The 10678-nt window shown below is 41.6% G+C and overlaps 1 pseudogene; it reads left to right on the top strand.

Moving 5' to 3' along the window:
- Positions 1-1742: 1742 nt before the first annotated feature.
- Positions 1743-2675, top strand: LOC145429627 (uncharacterized; annotated as a pseudogene).
- The last annotated feature ends 8003 nt before the right edge of the window (positions 2676-10678 follow it).

Below are 10678 nucleotides of genomic sequence, written 5' to 3'. Positions count from 1 at the left end.
TCTGGAAGGTTCATACTGGGTCAGGAGGTCACTGATGTATTTTGATCCTAAACCATTCAGAGCTTCATAGACCAGCATCAGAACTTTAAAGTCTATCCTCTGACGGACAGGCAGCCAGTGTAAGGACCTCAGAGCTGGACTGATGTGGTCCACTTTTTTGGTCTTAGTGAGGACTCGAGCAGCAGAGTTCTGAATGAGCTGTAGTTGTCTGACTGATTTTTTAGGTAGACCTGTAAAGATGCTGTTACAGTAATCAAGCCTACTAAAGATGAATGCATGGACTAGTTTTTCCAGGTCCTGTTGAGACATCAGATCTTTTATCCTTGAAATATTCTTGAGGTGATAGTAAGCTGACTTTGTTATTGTCTTAATGTGTTTTTCTAAGTTTAGGTCTGCATCCATCACTACACCCAAATTTCTCACCTGGTTTGTGGTTTTTAGATGTATAGATTGAAGTTCTCTGGTGACCTGTAATCGTTTTTCTTTGGCACCAAAGACTATTACCTCAGTTTTGTTTTTGTTTAGCTGGAGAAAATTGTGGCACAACCAGTCATTAATTTCCTCAATGCATTCACACAGTTCACTAAAATTTCTTGCTTAACACCTAACACCATAGATTTAATTTCAAACCTCAATTTCTTACCACAATGCATTCTTTATTTGCCCAACTGCTCCTTCCTTGATCTGTTTCTTCTCTTCCTCAGACACAGCCAGTGATGCCAGTAGATAACTAACCTTGTCTTCTGCTTGGGCATAACCCAGGTTCTTCAGCACTCCATTAAATGTCTTGGATGGTAGAGTCTAGATTTAAAGCAAAAGGATTTTAAAGGTTTTCCTGGGACCAAGCAATTTTGACCACAGAGTAGACAAAGTCATAAAATTAAAGTTGGGACAGTGGAGTTCTTTAACCTGTCCCCTTTTACTTCACTACTGTCACCATTTAATCTAAGTGTTGGATAACATATCTCTGTGGATAGATTTTCTGTGTTTGGATGTTAACAGAGCTGTGGGGGAAATGAAACACATTTGGTTTTGCTCTACAGTATGTGTAAAGATTACCATAGAGATGTAAAGATGGCAGACACAGCGATGCAAAATATGGCAACAATGAAGCAGGAATTTTAGTAATCATGATAATCTGTAGAGATAAAAAAAAAAAACAATATAGTTTCACCTGTATAGATCACCTGCTGTCCTTGTTGTTCTGGAGCCAAAACAACACCTGTCCCTGCTGGTTGGGGCTGAAACACTCTCTGCCTTGACTGTTCTAATACTATCATATGTCGCTGTGATGAAGGTGGTAAAGATGGCAACTATAAAGAAGTACAATGATTTGATTGTTTTGGGTTTTGTTTTGTTGTTGTTGCTTTTTATAATTTTAAAAACCAAATAGTACAACAATATGTAAGATTTTAATAATTAGGGTCACTGTCTGTGAAGGCTCTCAGTCATCCAGGTCATTGTAATCTAAGGAGCATGGAAAGAAAAGCGTCTGGACTTCTTTAAGTTTCTTGAAGACATTTCACCTCTCATCCGGATGAGAGAAGCTTCAAGAAACTTTAAGAAGTCAAGACGCTTTTCTTTTCAAGCTCCTTAAATTACTGTCACATAACTAATGGAGGGCTACTGTAGGATCACAAATTTCTCTCTCCCTTTTTAAACACGTCCACAGATGTGAAAACTTCACCCCAAACTGCAACTCAAGAGTCTGCAGTTGGCACTTCCCTCAAGGAAACATTTGCATGGAACGACGGTAAGTCTTTCCAGTTCCCAGATGACCACAAACCTGTTAGAAAAAATAAGAAAAAAAAGAGGTCCCAGCTAGTGAAAATCAGAGTGAAAGCTACATCATTCCAGCAATGCAGATACACAGATAGCTAGTGCAAGTTACTCAAAGTTTTTCCAACAGTCTTCTGGTGCTAGAGATTCTGAATGACATACTAAGACAAGAGAATGAAAAACTAAAAAAAAAACAATTAGAGAATCAGAATCAGACTTTCTCATTCAGTCAAATATCTGACAACCCTGAAAGGGTCCAGTACTATACTGGATTGCCTGATGCTGCTACTGTCCTGTTTTTAGAAACCCTTCTTTACAGATTTGAGCTCAAATATCATTCTAATTGGACTGTCCAAATGATGCCCCTGGTTGACCAGTTATTTCTAACCCTGATGAAGCTCAATTGTGGTTTAATTGTGGCCATGTAGACCTGGCTACAAGGTTTAACTGCAGCACAGCCACAGCAACTAATATTTTTACAACAATATGAAACTGTATGACATTTTGTATGTTGGCATGCTGGAAAACAACATCCCTTGAGAGCCAAAAACTGGACATCGCTACCAGATTGCTTCCAGCCATTTTCTAACCGCAGGATTGTACCTGACTGCACGGAGGTTTCTGTGTCTAACACAGAGAAGCTTGACATACAAAGTTATTTGAACAGCCAGTACAAAGGACGGACCACACTAAAGACTCTAATTGGTGTGGCTCCTAATGGTGTAATAACCTTTGTAAGCAACTTGTATGGTGGAAGTGCCTCAGATAAGGCCATAACAGCTGACTGTGGAGCACTGCAACATCTACAACCAGGTGACATGAAAATGATGTCCCGGGAGTCCGCTGTTCTCGCCGGCTCTAATAATCCTCAACCTCGCTGTCTGCTATGGAGCTAGCGGGTCACAGACGCACGTTTGGAAATATATGATATCTTGATAAATCGAGCAGATATTTGAAGTTTACACAGCTACATTCTCGCTTGAAAAGAACTTAAAAGTTTATTTTGTGACCAAGAAAGAGTAATATTTAAAAGTTTTTAGCCCCACTCATCCGCCATTGCCACGTTTGAGTTTTGGACGAAATGCATTCTGGGATATTTAGCTGTACCAAGTCCACACAAGTCACCACCAATGCATGCTCGATAAAATGGGCAGAGCGAGAACACATCCAGGATTTTTTCGCATTCTCGGCTTGATGCGTACTTCGAATTGGAACAATACTTGGTCTCTGACTGATGACGTATCACGAGTACACGAGAACGCAAGTACACACAAGTACGCATATTGAGAAAGGCCCCCCGGCTAACGAGACAGGGGGGGAAGCGAAGCTGGACGCACTGACATAAGACACAATCTTTCAAAATAAAACAGGAAACAATACAGACAAAGACGCAGACTAAGAAACAGAGACTTTACACGGGCAGAACTATTCCTAAACCAGAATGAGCTGGAACATACTAAATAATACTAATAATAATAATCATCATCATCATCATACAATAGATCAAGAAAATAACCAAAAATACAAAATACAACCAGAACTTTAATCATAATACAGAAATATACCAGAATAACTGAAACATAGATTTATTATAATAATCAACAAAGCACCAGTGAAACAGAAAACAATCAATCATTCAAAAATAAACCAAAACATAAGAAATTCAAAATGCTGGGTCAAAATGACCCAGAACCGTGACATATTCTCCGTGAAATTGAATGAATTATACCAGTGAGATGGTGTCATTAACAGCCCAAGATTGTTCTCTATTGACAGGCAAGATTACAAAGTCACATGGAGTCCAAATAATAAAGTGAGAGCTTTTTGCCCCCATGAGATATAGGTTGCCCTGGATCTGATGACAGTAGTTGTGATTCTTTTTTAATACCAGGGAACCACTTGTCTTGTCCAGCTGAAAGAAAAAGTCCTTACTTTCTGCTGCCTGCAAAACAGTTCTGGTTCTGGCTGACTATGGTGCATTTCACCTCAATGATGCAGTCATTAGAAACTGTTCCATCTGGAGAACCACCAAGCAGGCCACTGTTGGATAAATACAGTCCCCTCTCCTTGATAGCTGCACCAGTACAGTCAGTGTACAGCTGCTTGTCCTTGGCTCATGAAGGATCCCCCAATCACATGCCTTTGGGGATGAAAATACCACTTAGTCATAAATGAATTCTTAGAAGCACAGACCCTTTCCACTAACAAATTACTTTAGATCCTTCTGTCAAGTTGTACTGGCCAAGCAGAGTCTTAAATAAGGAAGGAGGGTATGAGCGTCGCTGGACTGCACCCAGGACCAAACCAAAGTTGCTGGCTGTAATTCTCTTCTTGCGATATGCTGACCTTTTTAGAAATAAATACAAATTAAGAGGCAAAGCAAGGCGAGTTTATTTATATAGCACAATTCAACAACAAGGTGATTCAAAGTGCTTTACAGAGACATTAAAAACAAATAAAAAGCATGATTTAAAATTGATTAAAAAAACAGTAGATAAAATCAGAACAGTAGATAAAATCAGTAGTTAAAATTTTAAGTTTTGAAATTTAAGCTTAAAGTGTGGATTTGGTGTTTTATTCAAATGCAGCTGAGAACAGGTGAGTCTTCAACCTGGATTTAAATAAACTGAGTGTTTCAGCTGATCTGAGGCTTTCTGGGAGTTTGTTCCAGATATAAGGAGCATAAAAGCTGAATGCAGCTTCTCCGTGTCTGGTTCTGACTCTGGGAACTGATAAAAGACCGGATCCAGATGACCTGAGGGATCTGGAAGGTTCATACTGGGTCAGGAGGTCACTGATGTATTTTGATCCTAAACCATTCAGAGCTTCATAGACCAGCATCAGAACTTTAAAGTCTATCCTCTGACGGACAGGCAGCCAGTGTAAGGACCTCAGAGCTGGACTGATGTGGTCCACTTTTTTGGTCTTAGTGAGGACTCGAGCAGCAGAGTTCTGAATGAGCTGTAGTTGTCTGACTGATTTTTTAGGTAGACCTGTAAAGATGCTGTTACAGTAATCAAGCCTACTAAAGATGAATGCATGGACTAGTTTTTCCAGGTCCTGTTGAGACATCAGATCTTTTATCCTTGAAATATTCTTGAGGTGATAGTAAGCTGACTTTGTTATTGTCTTAATGTGTTTTTCTAAGTTTAGGTCTGCATCCATCACTACACCCAAATTTCTCACCTGGTTTGTGGTTTTTAGATGTATAGATTGAAGTTCTCTGGTGACCTGTAATCGTTTTTCTTTGGCACCAAAGACTATTACCTCAGTTTTGTTTTTGTTTAGCTGGAGAAAATTGTGGCACAACCAGTCATTAATTTCCTCAATGCATTCACACAGTTCACTAAAATTTCTTGCTTAACACCTAACACCATAGATTTAATTTCAAACCTCAATTTCTTACCACAATGCATTCTTTATTTGCCCAACTGCTCCTTCCTTGATCTGTTTCTTCTCTTCCTCAGACACAGCCAGTGATGCCAGTAGATAACTAACCTTGTCTTCTGCTTGGGCATAACCCAGGTTCTTCAGCACTCCATTAAATGTCTTGGATGGTAGAGTCTAGATTTAAAGCAAAAGGATTTTAAAGGTTTTCCTGGGACCAAGCAATTTTGACCACAGAGTAGACAAAGTCATAAAATTAAAGTTGGGACAGTGGAGTTCTTTAACCTGTCCCCTTTTACTTCACTACTGTCACCATTTAATCTAAGTGTTGGATAACATATCTCTGTGGATAGATTTTCTGTGTTTGGATGTTAACAGAGCTGTGGGGGAAATGAAACACATTTGGTTTTGCTCTACAGTATGTGTAAAGATTACCATAGAGATGTAAAGATGGCAGACACAGCGATGCAAAATATGGCAACAATGAAGCAGGAATTTTAGTAATCATGATAATCTGTAGAGATAAAAAAAAACAATATAGTTTCACCTGTATAGATCACCTGCTGTCCTTGTTGTTCTGGAGCCAAAACAACACCTGTCCCTGCTGGTTGGGGCTGAAACACTCTCTGCCTTGACTGTTCTAATACTATCATATGTCGCTGTGATGAAGGTGGTAAAGATGGCAACTATAAAGAAGTACAATGATTTGATTGTTTTGGGTTTTGTTTTGTTGTTGTTGCTTTTTATAATTTTCCTTTTTGTTACATCCCCACGAAGAAGGTCTAGGGGTGTGTGGGGGGACTGGTAACAAATGGGTCCAGAACAGAATGAAAGGAGAACAGACAGGTGTTTAGTAACCCTGGATTAACGGAGATGTTCGCGCGGCACTGGCGGCACAGAGCACCGCCTTTGCCTCCGCGAACACATCGGACTACAAACACGCACATTACCAACTCCGGAAGACGATCAAAGCAGCCAAACGTGAGTACAGGGACAGGGTGGAGCAACAGTTTGACAACCCTCGGAGTATGTGGCAGGGACTAAACACGATCACAGACTTTAGAGGGAAAACCAGCACACCGCAGACCACAGCCTCTCTGTGTGAGGATCTAAACGTATTCTACGTTAGATTCGACACAGCGAACACCATGAGACCGGACAGTGTGCGCACCGCGGATGACGTCAGTGCGCACACTGTGTCTGAGGAGGATGTGCGGAAGTTCTTCAGGAAGGTGAACGCACGCAAAGCTACTGGTCCGGACGGGATTCCCGGCCGCGTCCTCAAGTCATGCGCGGCTCAGCTGGCTGGAGTGTTCACGCACATCTTCAACCTTTCCCTCTCTCTGTCTGTATTCCCAGCCTGCTTCAAAATGGCCACCGTCGTCCCTGTACCCAAATCCTCCACCATCTCCTCATTGAATGACTGGCGACCTGTAGCCCTGACCCCCATCGTAAGCAAATGCTTCGAGAAGCTGGTCAGGGACTTCATCTGCTCTGCACTACCCGACTCACTGGACCCTCTACAGTTTGCATACCGCCACAACAGGTCCACTGATGATGCCATAGCCCTGACACTACACACTGTCCTGTCACACCTGGAGAAGAGAGACACGTATGTGAGAATGCTGTTTGTAGATTACAGCTCAGCATTCAATACCATCGTTCCCTCGAAGCTGGACAGGAAACTGCAGGATCTAGGACTGAGCAGCTCCCTCTGCAGCTGGATCCTTAGCTTCCTGTCTGACAGACGCCAGGTGGTCAGACTGGGCAGCATCACCTCATCCCCCATCACACTGAACACTGGTGCTCCACAGGGGTGTGTACTGAGCCCTCTCCTGTACTCACTCTACACCTACGACTGCACAGCCACTAACAACTCCAACATCATTGTGAAGTTTGCGGACGACACTACAGTGGTGGGTCTTATCACCAACGGTGATGAGACGGCTTACAGGGAGGAGGTCAGCGCCCTGACCCACTGGTGTCAAGACAACCATCTCACCCTCAACGTCGCAAAGACAAAGGAGTTGATAGTGGACTTCCGGAGGTGCAGAGAAGTACACACCCCCATCACCATCAGCGGCGCTGCTGTGGAGAGAGTGAGCAGCTTCCGGTTCCTTGGTGTACATCTGGCTGAGGATCTTACGTGGTCAGTACACACAAACAAAACAGTGAAGAAGGCACAGCAGCGCCTCTTCTTTCTCAGGAGACTGAAAAGATTCGGCATGAGCCCCCGCATCCTCAGGACCTTCTATCACTGTGCCATTGAGAGCATCCTCACTGGATGCATCACCACCTGGTATGGCAACAGCACCGCCTACAACTGCAAAGCTCTCCAGCGAGTAGTGCGGTGCTCTGTACGGATAATTGGAGGTGAGCTTCCCTCCCTCCAAGACATCTACAGGAAGCGCTGCCTGAGGAAAGCGGGGAGGATCATCAAGGACTCCAGTCACCCCAGCCATAAACTGTTCAGACTACTTCCATCAGGAAGGAGGTTCTGCAGCATCCGGTCCCGAACCAGCAGACTGAGAGACAGCTTTTTCCATCAGGCCATCAGACTGCTGAACACGTCATAGACACCTCACCTTCACTACTGGAACTTTAACATTATGCACTCCATACTGTACAGTAATGCCACTGTTTTGCACATGTCTCAACTCTGTATATTCTTATATATTTTATTTATTGTTTACTCTATTTAATTTGTAAAATATGTGTATACACACACACACACACACACACACACACACACACACACACACACACACACGTAGAAAAACATTTAGTATACACATCCAGAAATGCATATACTATTATATATTGTACATATATTTATTAGTTTCAGATTTAGCCATTCTTGTATTTTGCTTGTTTACATTATTGTATTTTGCACAACTCTGTTGCTTGTGAAGCTCGCACACAAGAATTTCACTCACATGTGCTGTACCAATGTACCTGCACATGTGATGTGACAATAAAAGTGATTTGATTTGATTTGATTTAAATAAAATAGTTTTTATTATAGAGAACCTTAACATAAAGAGCCGGCACCGCCGTTTTTCCAATAACACTAGAAAAAGAAAAAGGTCACAACAATAAAGAACACAACAGCCAAACAAAAAACTCCACATCACGAGGAAGCACTTCCAGGGGCCCACAAGGTCACCCTGTCACTAGCAGCAGCTAGGTTTACTGCTGCCGAGGCTGACAAGCCCACACTACTCACGTGAAGCAGCTACACTGCACACAGCCTGTAAATGTCAACAACAAAAGGAGTGTGTAAAACATGTATATTGTTGTGATGGCAGTATACTGTGTATATTTATAGTGGCAGTATGGGAATGATTATTTGGAAATGCTTAAAATGGAAATGATCATTTACTGTGAGGTGAGGTGTGGTTGGGGTGTGGACAGTAGTTGTGCTTTTGTAATGTTGAGGTATGGACAGCTACACACTGAGGCCTCAGTCCTGCCTGTTCACATTTTATTCTGTAAAAACTAAATTTTCACTGCTTTTACGACCTTTTTAGTGGGGAGAACATAGCTAGGATTTAATGATTTAACAAATCTTTTGAATCCTTTGTCCTCCACAATGCTAAATGGCTGGGAGTCCTCAATCACCATGCTAACCAGGTCTTCATCTATTTGAGATTGTTCTCCTGAGGAAAGACAATAAAGACAAAGCACAAATATAAATATCACACACGTAACTTATTACAGCTGTATAATATTGTTATATCATTTAGTAACATTACTGCATGCTATATTATCATGGCATTTGATGGCTCACCTGGTCTTGCTCCACAATCGGTGTTCCCCTTATTCTCATGCAAAGCTCTGTAGTGCCTAAGCATGGATGAGGTGTTGTTGTTATATCCCAGCTCCCTGGCACATAGCAAACACTTCACCTTGTACAAAAGTAAAGCCGCTTAACATAAATTGCATTGCACCATCAGTATTATGAAAATACATCTTCTGTAGAAATTTGCATACCTTGTTGGGAGGAATAAGATCAAAATGTTCCCACACAGGCAGAGGTGGGTCGAGTATCCAAAACTTGTACTCAAGTAAGAGTAGCATTACTTTAAAATATTATTACTCAAGTAAAAGTGAAAAGTAGTCGTCAAAAAAGTTACTCAAGTAAGAGTAAAAAATTACTTGGAGAAAAGACTACTCAAGTAGCGAGTAACTGTTTGAAATGTCCGATTTATTTTATAAATAAATGTTATCAGACAACCAAAAATTAACAAATATACAAATTTTAGTATTTTCAAAAGGAATATATGTAAAAAGATCAACAAAATAAGGCACAACAATTCTAATTTCCAGATTTCAGTTTTTCACAACATAAAGCTTTTTTCAACAATACCTACAGTAAATAATATAAATATATAAACAGTGCAAACAATTTCCAGTGACAAATGCTGTAAACTTTATATTCATTTTTGCTCCAAATGGCACAGCAGCCTCAGAGAAAACAGAACGAGGCATCTTCAACATATGTTCATACAAGGGAGCTCAGTTTACCATAAATTGTATGGGTGTGCATCTATTTCTGCATATTTAGCAAAAATGTGCCATTTCTTCACTCAGTGAAGTGATGGTTAAGCTTCAGCAGCAGTTTGCTCTCAAGGTTCTTTCTGTGAAGCTGTAACTGTTCAGCAGTGAACAGGAGTCCTGCATGACTGAGAAGTCCTTCACAAGCTCCAGATGCAGGAAGAGCTGTATTGATTTTGATCGAAAGCTTCTTGATGTGAGGAAAGCCATGCAATAGATCCACACCTCCAGTGAATGGACATGAAAGGTACCTCTTTAGCTCCCCTGCTTCTGGGTTTCCTGACCCCATGGATCAATCATCTTCGTCGGTTAGGCTGCTGTCTGTGCTGGCCTCATCCAGCTCTGTGTCTAGGTGATGTCTGATGCTGCTGTTTCACATAATAAACCCTGTCACCCGCAGGTATTGCCTTCTGTTTTAACAGTTAAAGCAGTAGAGACGAGCTGTTTACATGTGCGTTGAACTCTAGCATCATTAACCAGGCTAGCTGTTAGCTTATAGCTCACGCTAGCTAACCAGCGAGCAGTTAAAAGGACAGCCGAAGCTGCACAAAACACCCACAAACTTATCTCACTACAACGTAGCGCCGAAAATGACTCACAGCTCGAGCTCGACACAGCTGCTGTAACATAAGACTGACATCCAGCTAACCACAGCTAAAAAGATATTTAGAGAAAACTTACCGTTTCCTCAGGTTACACGAGTTGAGTTGTTTCACGCTGAAAAGTTGGTTTGTTTTGGCTCTCACTGAAGACATAGCTGTTCTTTTGTACTGTTTTTAAGTGAAACATTCTTTGTATGTGAGGTCAACCAAGGGTGTTCATCCTCTTCAGCTCTAGCGTAGACGACTGGCTCTGCCATGTTTTCATGTGTTTCTTCTTTTCGTGCTTCCGCTGCTACTTTGAAATGCTTGGGCCGCTCTGCCCGCCAGTTTCAAACTGGTCATGTGACTGCATG

This window comes from Astatotilapia calliptera, chromosome 7 (genome assembly GCF_964374335.1).
Source record: "Astatotilapia calliptera chromosome 7, fAstCal68.1, whole genome shotgun sequence".
NCBI lineage: Eukaryota > Metazoa > Chordata > Actinopteri > Cichliformes > Cichlidae > Astatotilapia > Astatotilapia calliptera.
Note: the sequence above shows the minus strand (reverse complement) of the source record. Positions and strands in the feature narration are given on the sequence as shown.